Source organism: Periplaneta americana, chromosome 6, assembly GCF_040183065.1.
Source record: "Periplaneta americana isolate PAMFEO1 chromosome 6, P.americana_PAMFEO1_priV1, whole genome shotgun sequence".
Lineage (NCBI taxonomy): Eukaryota > Metazoa > Arthropoda > Insecta > Blattodea > Blattidae > Periplaneta > Periplaneta americana.
In genome coordinates, this window is record NC_091122.1 from 71,607,990 (window position 1) to 71,627,626 (window position 19,637).

At 37.0% G+C, this 19,637-nt stretch overlaps 1 protein-coding gene across 1 annotated transcript in view; it reads right to left on the bottom strand.

Moving 5' to 3' along the window:
* The window catches only part of LOC138701417 (protein embryonic gonad-like), a 313,993-nt gene that overhangs the window by 106,015 nt on the left and 188,341 nt on the right, over nucleotides 1-19,637 (bottom strand). The window lies entirely within an intron of this gene.

Sequence of the window (19,637 nt, forward strand, 5' to 3'; positions counted from 1 at the left end):
GTCCCATTCAATTTGTGCATTAACTTACACAAAACGAAAGACGGCTGACGTTCGTACACGTCGTGTGTTGTGTTTGCTGTCTTAACATGTAAACAAACCACAACAACTGTCAACGCCACAGTCCACGTAGAGTGGCCTGCACGTTTTCCGGACCTGTCGCCACTCGACTTCTCCCTGTGAGGAACTGTAAAGAATAGTGTGTACCAGAACATTCTGACAACACCAGACGACATGCAGCAACGTATTCGACAGGCTTGTGTGTCCATTCAGCCAGCAACATGCCGGGCAGTTATACGGTCTTTCGGGGAGAACGTTCGAATGTGCATTAATGTGAATGGTAATCACTTGGAACATAATCTTTGATTCTCAAAGCATAACATTATCACATTGAAAGTACGTTTTTGTTTCGTTTTGTTATTATTTCGCATTGTCTATAATGAGGCGATAGTAGCGATCCTAGTGGTTAGCAACTGTCTATGGATGCATATTTTCTTTGTATTGACCTTCGTGACTGTATAAGCTATACTAGACTGTGGTTCTACTTTATTTGAACATCCATTGCTTTCATGATTTTATTACATTATTCTGCTAGTAAACCTAATCGCTACGCTACTCATGATCTACTCTAATATAACTTTATACGGAATGAAGGATTCTCAATATCTATATAATAATACTTCATACATATCTTTTATGTTCTCGTCCCACTGTATTTTTAATCTGAATAAAAATTTCCCATTGCTGCCATTTAGAGGACTAGTTAACTTTATAAAAGTTATCTTAATAGAGCCACACATTCTACCCCGATATTAACTGGTTCTCAGTATCGACATTCCTCAACAAATCAAACTGCCCGTTTTGCTGAAGGAAGTGCCATACCATCAAAGACTACAAATATGGTTTATGCATGACGGAGCGTGAGCCCATTTCCATAACAGAGTTAGACGACATCTAACATGAGTATTGGCCGGGGAGGTTGTGTATCATGACCTGCTCGTTCCCCAGATCTTAATCCCTTGGACTTTTGGTTATTGTGCTGTGTTGACAACCTGGGGGTTTTCCCACAAAATTTGGGGAGAAAGTACTTTTCCAGGGGAAGTTTGGGGGGGGGGATAAAAATGTTAGGGGGATTTTCAGGGGAAAAATAAATTATACAGGGTTTTTTTAGTGTTTTTCTAAGCTACGTCATTAGGACCATAGCCCTCTCTAGGCATGGCCCGGCCCTGGTAAATGTGGCAACGCCGCAGTCCGTCCTATCGCCTGAGTAACGTACCATGTGTTTTAGTGCAAGACGTTCTCCTTGCTCGCGTATTTGCGCTAATATTTCCATTGGTATGGTGTCTGTGGTAACAAACATTCCATAAGCATGCCAGATAGGTGTGTAGTGCCGGGTTGCGTAAGTAATTACGACAAGACAATTAAAGCAGAAGGATATACAAGTTGTTTTCGGCTTCCTAAAGATCCTGAACTACGCAGTAAATGGATTCGTTCGGTTCCACGGGCAGACTGGTCACCAACCGACAGATCTCTGATATGTATGAAACATTTTCAGGAAAAATGACTTGATCTTTGTTGAGAAATATGTCGACAAGAACGGAAAGATGTGTTTTCGTAAACGTGATCATCAGGTTTTGTGTGACGGTGCAATTCCGAATGTGTTTCCAAATTAGTCTACGACAAGTAGAAGGATGTGTTATGTTATGTTATGATGAATGGAAGTCACACCGAGCAATTGTTATGAATAGATGTTCTAATATCTGGGAAGATATTAATTTCGGGACACATGTTTATGAGGCCTCTTTTTTTTTTACTAGTTTTGATGAGTTCTACCACCTCTTAAAATACGTATTAGATCTTCTTTTTAACATCCTTAGGCTATATTTGAGAAACAAATTCGCAGCATACTGTAATTATTTAAATGTTACATTTCATAGATTTAGATTACTTTGGTTATGAAACAACTTTCACAAAGAAACCCGCGTCTGGAAACGTTTCGTTTGGTACTTAGCTAATTACTCAAAGTTGTGTGTGTGCTAACCGGGGTAAGTACAGTTGGCGAGCCATGGTAAAATAAATAATTTTGCTTTCTTCAGTGTGTGCAATGAAATTGACCTGGTGATTTTGCTAAACATTACAAAGTTTGTGAGAATAGGTACAGAACGTTGGTTACAGCGTATAGAGCATAAATGTCCAAAATCGTACGAGGTAACTCTTGGTGTAAGTAACCCGCAGCGCATATTCTTTAAGGTCGTTTTCCCTATTTTATATTGAAAGTTTTGACCTTATCAGAGCATGCTTGACGTGCAATATCTCTTGGTTCTATAGGCGTTTGGAAACCAATGGTATAGAGGAAGTGTTACAAATATGAATTAGTGTGATATACGACCTGAAAGGAGTTGTATTCTAGCAGAAGTCCTCCAAATTACTATGCCACGAGACTCTCTTTCGCTGGAATGTGTTAGTTTGCTGTTAGAAGCTGAACTGTTGAAACGTTTATCATTATTGCGTATTCGAGGAAAGTACATTGCTATTCCTCAATGTTAGAAATGTTAATTTAATATGTATATTCGTAAAGAGCAATAATCGACGCTTATAGAAATGTATTATGTTTCATTGATTTCGTTTTAAAATTATGATATGTTTTGAGGTTATAATTTACAACATCAGTGTGTTACAGATATTAATAGACCTACTAGTATTATTAGTATTCCGTCCTTACACCCAGGTTTTCTGTTTCGTTATGAGAACGTCCACTCCAACAGTAGAAGAAGGACTGAATTATACACGGGTTTTGCGATTGTGTGGAAGTTCTTGGGGTCATTTCCTTGAAACCAGGTAGTGACTATTTTAAAAGTTGGGAAAAACACCCTCTCCAAGAAGTAACAGTATAAGACTTCATATTTTGTCCTGTAAAGAGAGAGAAAGAGAAAGAGAAAGAGAGAGAGAAACAGTCGGTAATCTGCCAATCCGTTAATAGGGTGACGGAAATCGGGGTCCTATTGTATTTATCTGTTTATCACACGGATCATCATCATTATTATAGTCATATTCGTTTTCATGGTGGATCACAAGTCCATACTTATCACAGAGGAATTGAAGGATTCAGAACCATATTGGGCCAAGCGCCATTTATTAAAAATGGAGAAAGTAAGGGTTAAAGTTAAGTGAATACCATTGCTTAATGAAGACTGAAATATCATTTAGTTTTAATGTGTATACTTTATACTACTTGCTATATGTTTCCATTGAATTATGGTAATAACTTCATTTTAACCCTCGTTTTCTACGGTTTTAGTAAATGGCGCTTGTCCCACTATGGTTCTGAACCCTCCATTTGTATTTTACTCATATTCTCAGACGTCCGATGCGTCTGGGTTCAACAGATCTACATATATAACATGATTTGTCACTCTATTCTCTGTGCCCAGTGATATCAGGGCTATTTTCCTCTATGCTCATCCATGTATTTTATACAAAAGTCCTGAGTTTTTCTATTTTGATTGCATAAGTTATTTCGTATCTGGAAATATATCTAGCAGTATTTCCTTAGAGTTTCCGTTCAGATGTTTAAATTATTTACTTATTGCATCTAGACAGTTTTCGCGTTCATATATTATCATTAAGCTCATCTTGTTCATGATTTTATAAAGCTATCATCTTATGCTTTTAAATTTATGTTTTAATATTCGTTATACTACTTCACACCTATTGGAATCTGTAGACTATATTTATTTTATAGATCTTCATCACAAGAGCAAGAGATATATGAAAGGTAAAATATTGCACAATCAATTGTTTGTTTAACTTTAAGTCATAACTTCAGATTTTATTTGATACAAATAAAGTACGGTACCTATACAATTGGCTTTGTGTTGGAAAGCAAATTTACAGAAGTTTTAAATCATATTCTGTTCGCGCTTTGGTGGTAGCATTAATTTCATTTCCTTATTTTGAACTCGTTTCTAAAATTTAGAATGTATTGTTATTTTATGCCACTGAAAAAAAAAATGAATAAAATCAAATGAATGACTGTTAAAATATCATTTAATATTACATTTTTCAATACTTGTTTGAGTGCAAGCCTAAATGCTGTTAGGAAATTTGCATTCGATACTGTTTCGAAACACGCGTTCATATATAATTTAACCGTGAGAGAGGTTTAGCAGTCAAGATACGGTGGTATTGTTAATGACAAAATATCTTATAGGCAACCATGACAAAGGCCATGACTCGAAAGAGATTCAATAAAAATTTTGTATTAATTCTTAGACCTTCTTTTAAACAAACGTAAATAAAGAACCAATGTCCTGAAAAAAATAACACTGGTCGACAATGATTTTGTTAAATGTTCAAAGTCTTGTGTAATTTCATGTGCTGATTCCAAAAATGAAGTCAGAATTTTTCTACCACCCACCACTTTTTCGTAATTTTTTAAAATTTGATTTATTTTTATTTCTATTTACAGTCCTTAACATGTTAATGTAAAGAAAATATTTCAAATATTTCAATTTATTGCTTTAACACTTGACTACAACTTCAGATGATTGTTGCCTGTGAAATCAGAATTCATAAAAATAAATTTTATTCCTCATTAGACTGTGAGAGTCAGGTAATATTATTCTCAATTTAGTTGGAACTTTGTCCTAATTTTTAAGTGTGGTGAAAGTATCTTATAAAGTGGAACATACCTCGAAATATTAGCCTATATAAGTCATAAACAATTTTTGTTACGTTTGTGTTTAGTTAACTTTGAATTTTACTACACTAATTAAAAGAGCTTACGAGTGTTCTTTTGATTGCAAAATAGACGAGGACATGAACTGGGCTCCTGAAATCTGTTGTGTTCCAGTGATTCTAGTCCGCCGAGTTAGCTCTGTGGTAGCGTGTCTGGCTCCAGACTAGCCGGCCCGGGTTCGATTCCCGGCGGGGTCAGAAATTGTCATGTAAAATTTCTACCTCGGAACTAGGAGAGATGGCGGTGCACACTAATCACTAGATTGTGCATCAATATGCCTGGGTTAAATCCCAAATCTCTCCGCAGTGCATATGAAGAGAAGGCATATGTCACTGTTGATAGTGATTCGTCCGTCGGATGGGGATGTTAATCCTTGGCAGAGCCCTTAGCGCTATTCGACAGGAGTAGGCTACATGTCGGCACCGGGTTTCCCCTTCTTTCTTCCTCATCTTCATTATCATAATCACTCACTCCAGGCACAACACTTACACATACACTCACCCTAATACCCGACATAACTCTCCACAGATACACATCATGTACAGTGTGACCCGCCGAAGTGGTGTGCAATTAGAAAATGGGTCACAGTTCTGCCATCTATCCGCATTATGCGGAACCCGTATCACGCAAGTGAAGTGGGTGGGCATTGGACACACACACCATGTGATTCTATTAACTGGTTGGCTAAAAGAATCCTCTCATATGACTTTTTCAGTTCCTATGATATGCCTGAAAGCAACTTTCTAGGAACCACAGATCAGAAGATTACAGAGAACTTGTCAGCGAGCTGATTCAGAACTATTACGCGATGGGGTGTAATATCTCTCAACATAACTTTTTGAATTCTCATCTATTTTTTCTTTCTTCAAAACCTTCGGGTAATGAGCGATGAACATGGGGAGCATTTTGATCAGGATTTTTTTGAAATGGAAAGGCACTACCAGGTAAAATGGAACCCAGATATTCTGTCATACTACTGCTGGACACAAAAGTGATGTTTGTCAAGCGAAGAATAGCCTAAAGTCTTTTGCACACATTTTAGATAAATAAATATGATTTTAAGTAAAATGTTACAAGGTATCAATACTAGAAAAGTGTGAATTACATTTCATATAATTACGCAAAAACCGTGGATGATAGAAACATTTTGAAAAGAGATTTGAAACTAGCACGCGAAATGCTATGAGAATCACCCTTTCTTCACCTCTTAATAAAAAATGTTTAATTTTGTTGACCAGTGTATATGTACTAAATTCAGGAACCCACCGTTACAATTTAGGAAGCCAGGGTTATAATTTGTAGCCCATCTATTGCAGACATCTGATAAATCGATTACCTGTTGATTTTGTGTTAATTTGTAATAATTTAATAAGATGCCCCTCTCAGCAAAATGTAAATTAATATGATACTATTGAAATAGTATTGTTATTATAAAATAAAATAAAATATGAAAAAGAGGGTGGAATATAGAATACTCCTCCTTTCTTTACGCTGCAACTAGTATCTGGAACTTAATCTCGCATTAAATTTATCAGATTTCTGTATCGTGGTTACGAAAATAAAACCTCAAGGTAATAGTGTATTATTAGTATATCGAACTAGAATGGAAACTGAAGATTTTGACAGGGCACCACTTCTATGGTGCTATACTGTCTTATGGATGAATAAGATGAAGTTTTACGACTTTATAAGAAGATCGTGGTAAAAACCAACCCTCGATTCCAAAATAAAACAAAACGAAAAAGAAACCTCTCGATTCTTTGATTAATGGATGTATGAATCACATATTTCACAGCTCATTCAGAAATTTTACAACAGACCCGATCATTAATGGTTTATGTAGTGTTTTATAAATCACATATAATTTATTTTATGTATTTTTCTAACATTGTTTGGACTCGGACCTTTTATGATATAAGACTCTGTTCTGCTCCGTCATGAAAATAAAAGTGTATTAAGTCCTATTCAAAGAGCATTGTTAACAGTAATTTTCTTTTCTCCGTTAGAGAACTTACGTAGCATTTTGAGATTTAATGTGAAAAAGAGATCAGTACGCAAGAAAAGTAACAGTAAAATCAGAAAAATAGAAGCATGGACAAAAAGAGAGCTTGCAGAAGCATAAGTAGAAGTAGCAACTAGGAGACGAAACGGATCAGAAGAAACATAAGCGTAACTAACATAAGTACGAGTAACAGCAGGAGAGAAAAAGTAACATAAGGACAGTTACACGAGCAGAAGACAGAGAAGATGCTAGAGCAGAAAAGGAGTAGCAGCAGAAGCAGAAATAGGAAGAGGAGAGATAAGACTAAAAGTAGCAGCAGGGAGAGGAGGAGGAGGATAAATACAGGATGATTCGCGAGGATTTACCGTCACTTACGGAGCTTATTTCCGAAGACATTCCGAGCAAAAAATGTCATATAAACATTTGTCCTAATCTCAATATTTTCAAAGTTACATTAGTTTGAAGTTGTTAGCAAAATACCTCTTTTCTTTAGTTTTAGGGGTAAAAAAATATTACAAATACAAAATGAACTATTCAGAAGTGTTATTTCTTTAATTGGCTAGTGTTTTGAAGCTAAAAATGTGTTGTTAATTGTTTTGTGGAGATTTCATTTTTCAATTTTTAACTGTAAATAACATCATTCTTAGGCACTTATCACAAAAATTGTTGCAAATCATATGACTTTAGGAACTTGATTCTTTACAGTTTAATTATGAATCCTAATGTACAGTTTTAAAGAATTTACAAGACTGGCGTGATTTGTAACAATTGTTGTGATAAATGCGTAAGAAAATGAGATTTTGTAGTTAAAAATAAAAAAAGTCTTTACGAAGCAGCTATGGAACCCACAATCCCTTTTTAGTTTCAGAATACTAGCTAATTAAAGAAATGATACTCCTGAATAGTTTATTCTTCATCTGTAATATTATTTTGCCCTAAAACTCAAGAATCATGATATTTTATAAATAACTTTAAATTAGTGTAATTCTGAAATTATTGAGATTAGGACAAATTTTATATGACATTTTTTGCTCAGAATGTCTTCGGAAATAAGCTACGTAAGGGACGGTAAATCCTCGTGAATCACTCTGTGTGTATAGGCTAGCAATAACATTAATATCAGAAACAAGAATGAGTGGCACAATAGCATTAGGAGCAGCACGAAAACGGAAGGAGGGATCGAAGAAGAATCGGGAGTAGGAATATGAGCAGAAGTAGCAAAAACCTGAATTGTAATTAGGAGTTGCAAGAACAGGAGAAGAAGCACAAGCAGGGAAAGGAGTAAAAATAGAACCGAGAGAAGCAGAGCAGGAAACAGAAACGAGAGAAGCAGAAACAGAAGAAGTAGCAGCAGTGAAACAAGATGCTGAAGGAGATACAAGAGTAACTGAAGATCAAACAGTTGCAGCAAAAGGAACGAAGCTAAAACAGGAATAGCGAAATGGATAGCTACAGTACAATACAGGATTGTTTCCGATCTCAGATAACGAATTTGAATGACATCATGTGCGTCAGGAGTCACACGACAGCTGAACTGTGGCGCGAGGTGACAGACCAGTAGTGAGTGATCATATAGTCAGAGTGCACGGCGACTCACAGCAGAAATTCCCAAGAAAATCGATCCTTTTGGGAGGGGTACATTACTACCCTTTTCGATGCCAAGTATAGTTAAGTGAAAATAAAAGAAGCCTGCAACAAACGAAGTTTCGTTATTTCCACGAAAGACATCTATGTACTTAATAAGATTGGTAAAACTCGAATGGAATTAATTTGTATCATCTCGTGGGGTGCGGTGACTTGTGACGGGGGATGAATTTGCTTGTTTTTTTCTACTGTAGAATTAATCCCACCCGAGCTTTGCCATTCTTATTAGGTACACACAAGATGCCACGAAACCACGTTTTTGCAGGATCCTATAATTTTCACGTAATTGTACTTGGCATCGGAAAGGGTTATTATGTGCCCCTCCCAAAAAGGCTCGATATTCTTGGGCATTGCTACTGTGATATACCGTGCACCCTGATTACGAAATCACTCACTACTGGTCTCTCACCTCTCGCCGCAATTTAGTTGTCGGTATGATTCCTGACGCACATGACGTCATTGAAATTCGATATCAGAGATCGGAAACAACCCTGTAGATGCAGTGACAGCGGAAATAATAGTAATGTAAGAGGAAGAGAATCAGCAGCCTCAAGGGCTTAAGTTTACTGGCCATTGATCAGTACACTTTTTGTATTGTACTATTACAATTCTTCCCTGGACTTGTGGTTATTTTCATATTATTTCAGCAGTGTTTGCCCAAGAATAGAAATAACACCTTTAAATTAAAAAAAACACACACACACAGTAGCCTGCAATTGATTTCAATTCACACTGACGAACACACAGCCGAAATGAAGTTTAAAATCTGTTACGGTATCCGAGATTTTTAAACATCAATATTTATGCTGACCTTTAGGTATAATCTTTAGAATCAACACAGTGCACAGAATTATCAGACTAAATAAAACACCTTTGAAATACCGATATCTGTCTATTAGTCCCTTTTGAAGTAAAATGCACGGGATGGGGACTGCTCTCGCACGTAGGCAGCTTGGATGGGTCGATAGTACTACCCGGAATGGAAATGATGTGCATGCCTTAAGGAACCCCACACTACAGATTCCCCGAGCGACCTCCGAATTCTCCTACAGCCTGCAGAATCCTTATTATTTACATTTCCACGTAGGCATCCCAGCCGTTCTTCAACCAAGACTCCACGAGCTAACATGAGCCCCATGAGAGAGCCCACGATACATATCACTACCACCGGCAACTAATGACCACATGTCCGAATTCGGTGGCGGACTGCAGCCGACTCTACATCGGACGCAAGCCCGAAATTTTGGTAAGAAATGGAGATTATTATGAAAGAGGGGAAGTGTAATTATGATGGCGAAATGAGTCCGAGGCACAATGCTGAATATTACCCAGAATTTCTGCTTCCACTGGTTGAGGGAAAACTTCTGTAAAGATCTCTATCAGGTAACTTCGTCCGACCAGGGTTTGAAACCGAGCCCTCTAGTTCCACGGTGAGACATGCTGTTACTCTACAACGATGGACACACAGAGAAACTCCTAATTTTGAATATGAATAAAAGAACTTTGTCATGATACAAAATCAGCAGTGCTTAATACGGGTAATATTTGACGAATAATCTTTGCGCTGTAGACCCCAATATGAAACATCTACAGTTACTACAGCTTGATATCCTTCATTCGCCGTATATACTTTTCGTTTAGCATTTATAGCTACAAATCTAGCTGACATTGTTTCAGTTCTCGTCAGCGGAACGGAAATGTATTTCATAAGCATTATAATACAATAAAATGGAATTTTGGGAGGAGGGCACTATTACCGAGCACTGCGACTTTTCAAAATGTACTATTGCGCTAACCCTCAAGAGAGGCGCATTCCCAAACACACACCAGTTGACCACACTAAGGTTCGCTGCATACCCAGATTTCGAGCAGGCAACTTCCCTCGTTCCTATGCCAGCCCCCTCGGTGCGTCGTCAGCCGGCGTTCGGGGAATGCTATGCAATGATGACGAAATGGAGAAATGTTGACGGAATGATGTTGATGCCTAATATGGAGAAACGGGAGAATCCCAAGAGAAACCCCAACACCAACCTTGTCTGCCACAAGTTTCACTATGGATTTTTCAATGAAAGATCACAGGCCTGACCAGGACTCGAATCCATTCCGCCTATGTGACAAGCTGAAGATCTGATTACTCACAAGCAAACATTTTTTTCTTCCACCGTGTTAATAATATCAAAAGAAGTGCTTATACAAATTTTGGAGCGCAATTACAAGGGCGTAAAAATAAGTTTCCTTGGGGCCGTTTACAGAAAGAAAACAGAAGGATCCTATTCTCAGTATTTTCATAGTTACACTGAATTAAAGTTGTTTGTAAAATAAATTTTTTTCTTTACTTTTAAGGGTAAAATAACATTAGAAATAGAGACTGAACTATTCAGAAGTATTTTTTATTTATTTGGCCAATATTCTGAAGCTAAAAATATGTTGTTAATACGAAAGTTGCTTCGTATAGATTTTTTTTTTCGATTTTTTAAATACAAACTTACATTTTTGTTACGCAGTTTTCACAATTGTTACAAATCATGCTACTCTTGTAAACTCTTTAAGACTGTAAGCCTACACATTAGGATGCATAATTGAACTATAAATAATCCAGTTGCTACAAGTCATGTGATTTTTAATTTTGTGCTATTGTATGTTCATTTACTTCTGATCTATGTTCTAAATGATACATCTATTTCAAGCAGTACATCTCACTTGAAGATATGTGTCAGAGGAAGAATAATTGTTGCCTACATCCCAAGTATAATAGAGACCGGATGTTAGGCAAAATGCCTTTTTAAAACTGACTGCATGTATGAAAGAACTATTAGAGATAAACACGTTTCCACACATTTGGGTACGATAGGCCCAATTTTTATTTTACCTTTTTGCCTATTTCAGTTCCCGTTGCATATCTTAATGTTAAATGCCTTTTTTTTTTTAGCTTTTTTACATCGTTATTGTACATTTTCTATATTTTTAATGCATTTAAAATAAACGGCACATAAATTATATAAGAAAAAATAAATTATATAAGAAAAAAGAACGGCTGTACAAATTAAAAATATGTATTCACCTCACACAAATATTTGCTGAGAATCTTAATCTCCAGCAATATATATGTTTCCAAGAAGCGGTAAACTTTTCTCCCCTACCGATTCCATCTTTTATGTCACTTAACAAAGATGTGGTCAGGTCACTTCGGGGTTTACCAGCGAAAGAAAGGGGATGAGGGAAGTATTAAAAGTAAGCCTCCAGGTCCCGTTACTGTTCTCGCTTGCACGCACAAGTCACGCGTACTCTGAAGTCTCTAATCCCTTCTCACATCCCTCTTTTTGAGACAATACACAGTCTGAAAGAAAGAAAGTAGAGACAGTCCTTCTGAAATAAGTTGTTTTAAGTTTGCTCCAATCACTTCAGGAAGATATTTTTCCACTATGGACAGGCGGCTCACTATGACAGTTGATAACTTTAAAAAGCATCTTGTTGTGACATGTAACCAAGGAAAGTGAGTTCCGTATAGGACATGGGACAGTTTAGTAAGTATTTGTCTATTTTTTTGTCTGTTTCCATGAATAATAAATGCCTATTCCACTGCCTATTTTTACTATTTTAGTGCCTATATACCTATCTGCTTTAACCAAAATAAATGCCTAAACATCTGGGCTCTAATGGTTAGTGAGATATGCTACTAGTCAGCGATGTATGGAATGGAGAAAAGAATCTGGCAACCCTATCCCTTTATCTCCTGGTTTAGTAGCCTCATGTGTGATGCCTTAATGTGTCACATATTATGTTCCAGCCAATCTTTGGTTTTGCTGATTAAGCATGCATATGTTTATTGCTATTATTATTATTATTATTATTATTATTATTAATGACAATAAAGTGCATATTTCCGGCACATGTGTCGCTAAAGCACAAAACGCTACCATGCTTGCGGAGATGAGCAATCAGATAGAAGAAGAACAAGATGAGAACCATCTTCATCATTCCCAGTATTTTGTTCGGGATTACCCTTGACCAAGCCTATCTATCAGGCAATCAATCATTGCTTATAGTATATTATAGCTAGGGCACAAGCTGTAAGAATGGATGATTCGATTCTCCATGGCCCATTGGATCGCTAAACGCGCCGCGATCCGTCACGCCGCGCGGAACAATTGGGCAGACTTGGGGTCGCATCAGGGGTTAACTCGCAACACCGTGCGGAATGCAATGCCAGTTATTTGTGTTGGGCAAGAAAACGCTTTTTCAGTCGCATCTATATGATCGAGATTGCTATCAGATCTATATCAGAGACATATTGTGAATAGAGCATAGAAAATCTGCAACATGATCTACAGCCGTGGGAATATTTGACACAGATTTTATGGTTTTACAATGATGGGTGTGGTTAGATGTAAGATAAATACAGGATACATGAGTGCTCACTTTTAACTTCAAACAGGTTGAAAATCGTTGTGGAACATGGCAAATGAGGCAATATGAAATCGGTACAGTTACATAATGGAGAGCAGAAACGCGGTATACATGTATGTAGATGCATTGTTTCAAATACTTGTCTTGCAGACATAATGCATGCTCGTTGAGATCCATACCAACGATTAGAATCTCATATGTCGATTAAGTTATTGGTATTTTTCTTTTCCCACACAGAAATATAAGTTTTACATAATATTCACTTCTTATTCATCTCTCATTCAAGTTATATAGGGGAGACCCAGGCAAAAGGAATAACCCGGGCGAAGAGAATGTCTATTTCTTAGAAACGCCTATGGGTAGCGCTTTCTGTTATGATGGGGAAGAATCCCAATCAGATTTTGCTGCTGGAAGTGACTTATCGCCATTATAGCTAGTGAGAAAAGAAGTCAGCGTACTGCAGAAACTCTTTGTTATATGATAGTAATATATAGGCGATACTATTACGTCTATAGTGCCATACTTATGAAGAAGATATTCACGTTTATATTTGAATAACCTTAAATGAAAAGCGAAATGGCGTCTTCGGGGAAAGTGAATAGGGCAAAGTGGATAACTTATCCACTTTGCCCTGCCACCTTTAGTTGACTACATAAGTGTCAGTTGTATTTTTGTATGTATTTGTCTATTGTAATAAAGCGTGTTAGATCATTTTACATAGTGGAGGCATTAAGTCACACTAATTAAATTATAAATCAGCAACATTGATCTTAATTTTTTCTTAAAAAGTTCGTAATGTGTTTTCAGATGGTTTAATTTTTCAAGAGGAAGACGGAGCAAGCCAAATGGTCTGAAGAAGCCATGAAGAAAGCACTTGAAGAAATAAAATCTTCCAATCAGTGGTTCTACTATCTGGCCATAAAACCATAATGTGTTTGTTGATGACGATTTTGCTCCAGATGAACTTACAGATCGCCCACTTGAGACAGAAATCAGCGAACGACAGCTGGCTCAGATTTAACAAATTCTGCGGTGTCAGCTTCTTCAGCGGCTGAAGAAACAATTAATGCTCACTCAGAATCAACTACCTCTTTGATGTCGGGATCTTCAGAAATTGAAGAAATATTCAATCATCAATTACACTGAGAGTTTCATTTCCGGTTATACCAAAACCCTCAACATCGTCAGCAGGAGAACCAAAGTCATTTCTTTTGATTTAGTTCAGTGCCAAAAATGGATGCTCGAAAGATGCTAGTTAAATGAAGAAAATTTCAGCGCTCTGAAGTTCTTACATCTATACCGATTAAAAACGTTGACAGAGAAGTAACTTACGGGCAGGAGGAAAAGCAGAAGAAATCCAAGTCTTCAGTGCCAGTGAAATGTCGACTTGTTCAAATTTGTATTTTCTACTAATCTAACGTGCTGTAAAGGGCTGTAATAACATTTCTTATAGTCTCATATGACTCAATAAAATCGTGTACCCGGGCAAAGCGAATAGTTAACTAAATTTTCTTTCTCAAATCATATCACTGTCCGTAACGATTTGCTGTTTTGTAGATATATGGACAACATGTGTCACAATAAAAGTCATGAACGTTTTGTTTCGGGATCACCAAAATAAAGCCTGTGGCATTGTTTATTCTTAGCTTATCCGCTTTGCCCTGGTTTCCCCTAGGTATCGTCACATCTGTTTTATATGCCACTTGTTGGAACAACTTTCACATCTCTGTAATCGTCTCACTATCTTCGTATATCTCATACTCTTAATGTATTCATAAATCTATAAAATTATAGATTAAATAACATAAAAAGTCTATAATTTGTATGGAGCAATAGGGAAAAGCAAAGGAAGTACAGTGGTGGCAAAAAAACCGGACCGACGAAACAATCAAAGTCCCCGAAATCAGCCACTGCGCATGCCACGCCGCATTCACAAGATAGGGAATAGTATCGGGTATAAATTTGAATAAGGAACCAAAAAAAGTTTCCTTCCCAGGCAGGATTCAAACCACGAAAGTCTTAGTTACCAGTCTATCACGCTCTGGAGTCAACAAGGCTCTGAAATCAGCTACGAGGGTCGGTCCGGTTTTTCTTGCCACTACTGTATAGCCTAATAGAGTGAATGTAAAAGGGAAAATAGAGTAAGGAAGACAAAAATCAAGGTAAAGTAAGGTGACTGAGAAGGCAGATTGAGAAACGAGAGAAATGGAGAAATAAAGAAAAATAAATGATTGAATACATGCTTGAATGGATGAAAGAAATAAAACAACAAATTTTTACTTCTTGTCTTGCTCCAAAATAAAAATAGATGAATATTACTAATATTTGTGCCCTAAATCTGAATTTAAAATCCAAATTGCCCCATCAGTACCATTTTCCGTGGAAAATTAATTGAAATTTTTATGAAAAAACTTATTTGTCAAATGTGAAGTCTTATTATTTTATTTCATCTCGTCATTAAGTTTACACATTATATCCGGATTACTTTTCTTTATTCTGCATTGTTGTGCAGTGTGTTATTCATATTTCTCCAAGTGGCGGCCTGAGCACCTGTAGACTTGTAACACATGAGTACAGGCTGTTACAAAAGAAACATTACAGTGCTTCCATTCCTCAAATGAGGTATAGGAATTCTTATATAATCAGAAATTTAAAATACACATTATAGTCCAGACACATGATCTGAAGACATTAATTCGTCAATTTAAGCACAGAAACTTAATTACAAACAAAAAACAAAAAATATTTTTTGAATTCAATATTTTCTAACGTTATTAAAAAAAGAGTTCAGAAAAGTTTGAGAGGGCAAGTGCCCCCATGCCCTCTCATAACTCCGCCTATGCACTTCAATAAATCTCAAAGACTGTAACAAGCACTTCTTGCCATAGCATTGTTTGTACATTATAATATGCCAATAAATTTGAAGATATACATCTTGATTACACAACTTTTAACGATATTTCACTTCGGAATATGTATTATATGTCTTTCTCGTGTTAAATTTTATCGTACCCTGTTAACATGTTTCGGCCTGCTATTGGCCATCTTCAGAACTGGTTGCTTCTGGTCTTGGCACCTTTTGTTTTGTTTTGTTTTGTTTTGTTTCCTTTCCTGTGGGGGTGTGTTTGTGTAGTGTAATGTGGAGTCAAAGAGTGTGTGTGTTCTGAAATTGAGTTGTGTTAAGAATTTCATTTGGATGTGTTTTTGTGTCTCTGTATATTCGTATTGTTCTAGTGCATGGGTGGGCAACTCGTGCTCTCAAAGTGTCAACACAACCTCAGTGCAAGTAGAATGGACTCTGTACTAGCTGTAGTGTATGTATGCGGTTCATACAAGACCCAAGTTTGCTCGCGTCTGCAGTAAGTGGCGGCACGTTTTAAGTGAAAAATAATATAATCCCCAAATCATTTCCCTTTAGTGATGAGTCGAAAGAGAAATAATTTTTTATTAAGAAGGGAAGTAAAGTTTGTATTATGTTCAAATAATGTAATAATAAATAAGTTTTGAAGCTATATTTGTTGTATTCAGTTTGTGTTTCCAGTATTAAATTAATTTACAAAGCGTCATTCTGAAATTCAAATCATGGAGTAGATATCACGACCACTTGCATGAGCCGCCAGAGCGCACCTTGATAGTGAACTGCTTTTGCAGCGAAACTACAAACAACTTGTAACTGATGCGGCTGGCTCCGTCTGTCTTTCTCTCTCTCTTTCAAGGTTAGTTAGCACTTTGTGAGCATGAGTTGCCCATCCATGTTCTAGTGTATTTAGTTTCTGGCTTTTTGGTTGGATGTGTAGAATTTCCATGTCTGTGTTGATGTCTCTACAGACTTCATTTCACTTTCGAAATCGGCAGTTCAAAGTACGTACAGCAGAAATTATACATTTAACAAAATATCTGTTGACAGTGCATTTAATCTTTATTCTCCTGAAATGAGAAGAATGTCGAAACAATGCCTTTGTTTTCTTTGTGGCACGCAGCCCATGACGATAGAGAATACGAATTCAAGGTGACGTAATTGCACAATCGAAGTTCCACTTGCTCTATATATAATTAGCCTAATTGACGTGCACGAATTGATGTCAAGTTCCAGTCGCGTGCGTCACTTCCTCTGCCATGGCTGGATGCTCGCTTGCATGAAACTGCCAATCCAAATGCCAGGCCCTCATCAGCATCAGCCGTAAAGGAATTGGTTGCATTTTCGGCGTTAACCAATTGATGGCTAAGAAGTGATACCTCATCTGTGAATTTACAGGTGAATCAGAGAGTTGTTTTAAAAGTTAATTTCTGTCAAAATAGAATACCTTTTACGATCTTCTATTCGAGGACAAAATATTAGTTAACCGTCCAATTTTGTGAACATAATAATAACATAGTTATTCTAAATAATAATGCAGATAAACTAAACGACCATTTCTGTAGGCTAACTACAATGGACTTCTTAGCCATCGCAGTACTTTAAGATCAAACACATATTTACGCTTTTCATTATTTAGTTGCTTATTTTTTTTATTTAACACCATCTTCTATTAATAGGCCTACCACTGAGAGAATTATTACACTCAACAAATAGAGTAGAACTCATATATATCCTTTAATATCGGTCTTATACAAATTTTGCTTTGAATAAATCTTGTTGAAAATATTTTTTAAAGTAACCTTTATATGTTATATTATCCTAAAAATTAATAATAAGCGAGATATTTCGATTTATTTACTTCTCCCTTTTATAGGGATTATTTTGAATGCCATAGAGCCTAAAATCTAAGTGGGAGCTAACTTATTTTCGTAGAAATCGGTTCAGCCATTGTTGCGTGAAAAGGCAACAAACATAGAGACATACTTACTGGCTTTTAAGGAACCCGGAGGTTCATTGCCGCCCTCAGTTAAGCTCGCCATTGGTCCCTATCCTGAGCAAGATTAATCCAGTCTCTACCATGATATCCCACCTCCCTCAAATCCATTTTCATATTATCTTCCCATCTTCGTCTCGGCCTCCCCAAAGGTCTTTTACCCTCCGGCCTCCCAACTAACACTCTATATGCATTTCTGGATTCGCCCATACGTGCTACACGCCCTGCTGATCTCAAACGTCTGGATTTAATGTTCCTAATTATTCCAGGTGAAGAATACAATGCGTGCAGTTCTGTGTTGTGTAACTTTCTCCATTCTCCTTTAACTTCATCCCTCTTCCTCTAAATATTTTCCTAAGCACCTTATTCTCAAAAACCCTTAACCTTTATTAATTCGTCCTACAGAATAATATCTGTAATTTTAACAATTAATATTTGAGGAGAAAAATTCGCTCCGGCACCGGGGATCGAACCCGGGTCCTTGGTTCTACGTACCAAGCGCTCTGACCACTGAGCTACGCCGAATTCAATCCACAGCAAACGTCAAGGTATATGCCTAACTTGGAGGCAGGCCACAAAGGGAAACATTGAAGGAGGAGGGTTCGATCCGGTGCTTTGGATTGAATTCAGCGTAACTCAGTGGTCAGATCGTTTGGTACGCAGAACCAAGGACCCGGGTTCGATCCCCGGCGCCGGAGCGAATTTTTCTCCTCAAATATTAAGAAAAAATTAGGTTACAGTTGTATCATTAGTATAGATCTTCCGTGACACTGTATATCCAGAAAATCTTTGGGAACCTTGCGACAGAAATTCAAAACAAGAATAAGTATACTGACAGAATAAGCATTGCGAACTGAATATTAATTTCGACTGAAAATTGGTTTCATGTGCGCATATTCCAGAGGAGTTGACTCACAGATATTACATGTCAGCTGGAAATGTCTGAGAAAGAGACAGAAGACATGCTAAATGACACTTCTCCGTAGTCAGCGCTGCTAGAAACTTTTATTCTTGCCACATTATCTAAACCTGTTCTTTTGCGTTGCTATATGGTCTGTGTAGGCATAACCATGTGTATTGTGTATGTGTGTGCGAGTGAGAAAGCTGTCCCTAGGTAAAACACGTCGAGTATACGAGTTCCTTCCGTGTATGTGTAATCTGCCGTCGACAGTCCGATTTGTAGAGACTTCACGGACAGTAATTCTTTGCCATTCGGTTTTTCTGAACAATATTTAGTGGGGAAAAAATGGTTAAATTATGGTGTCGAAAGGGAGAGTACAACGAGACAACGCAACCTTCGCCCACCATAAATTACACTTGGAATTGTCAGGGTTTGTACTCAGGTCTCTAGCATCAAGACCGTTAAACAAACGATAGGCTATTTATAATTCATGCTTGTACAGGGACATTATTTTATTTTTACTAACATTTCTAATATTAACCTGGCTATACCTTTGGATTAACGGTTGAGAACCGAAAAACACCGCTTGCTACCCCCTTCCACGACTGGAGTTCGATGATACTAGCGTAAAATACAAACAAATCACTTTACTATGTATAGGAGGGAAAAAAAGTAATTCATCCATTTACGTAAACCAGGAAATATTGCGATTTTGAGTTTGATAATTTTCATTAGGCTTTTGTTTAACCGAAATACAGTACTGTATTAACAATAAGTGTTTTTGCTCACGAAATGAGCTATCAATGCGGACGTATTCATTATGCAATGTTTATTATATATACTGCCTACAGCACATTAAAGTGTAGAATATAGGGCAGTGATGTAAAAGCAAGCGCATTTTTCTGACCTTGACGTCGTGTGCAGGCATCAAGCGCTAAGTATGGAAAGAGGAAGGGGTGTGTATATGAATAAACAGCCTGTTGGATTAAGAAAACAGTGGTGCACAAACTTCAGACGGAACGTGAAATTTTATGTCCTTATTTTTATATGGCTTCTTTCTGTTTGATATTATCTATATTGTCTGTAAAACAAAAG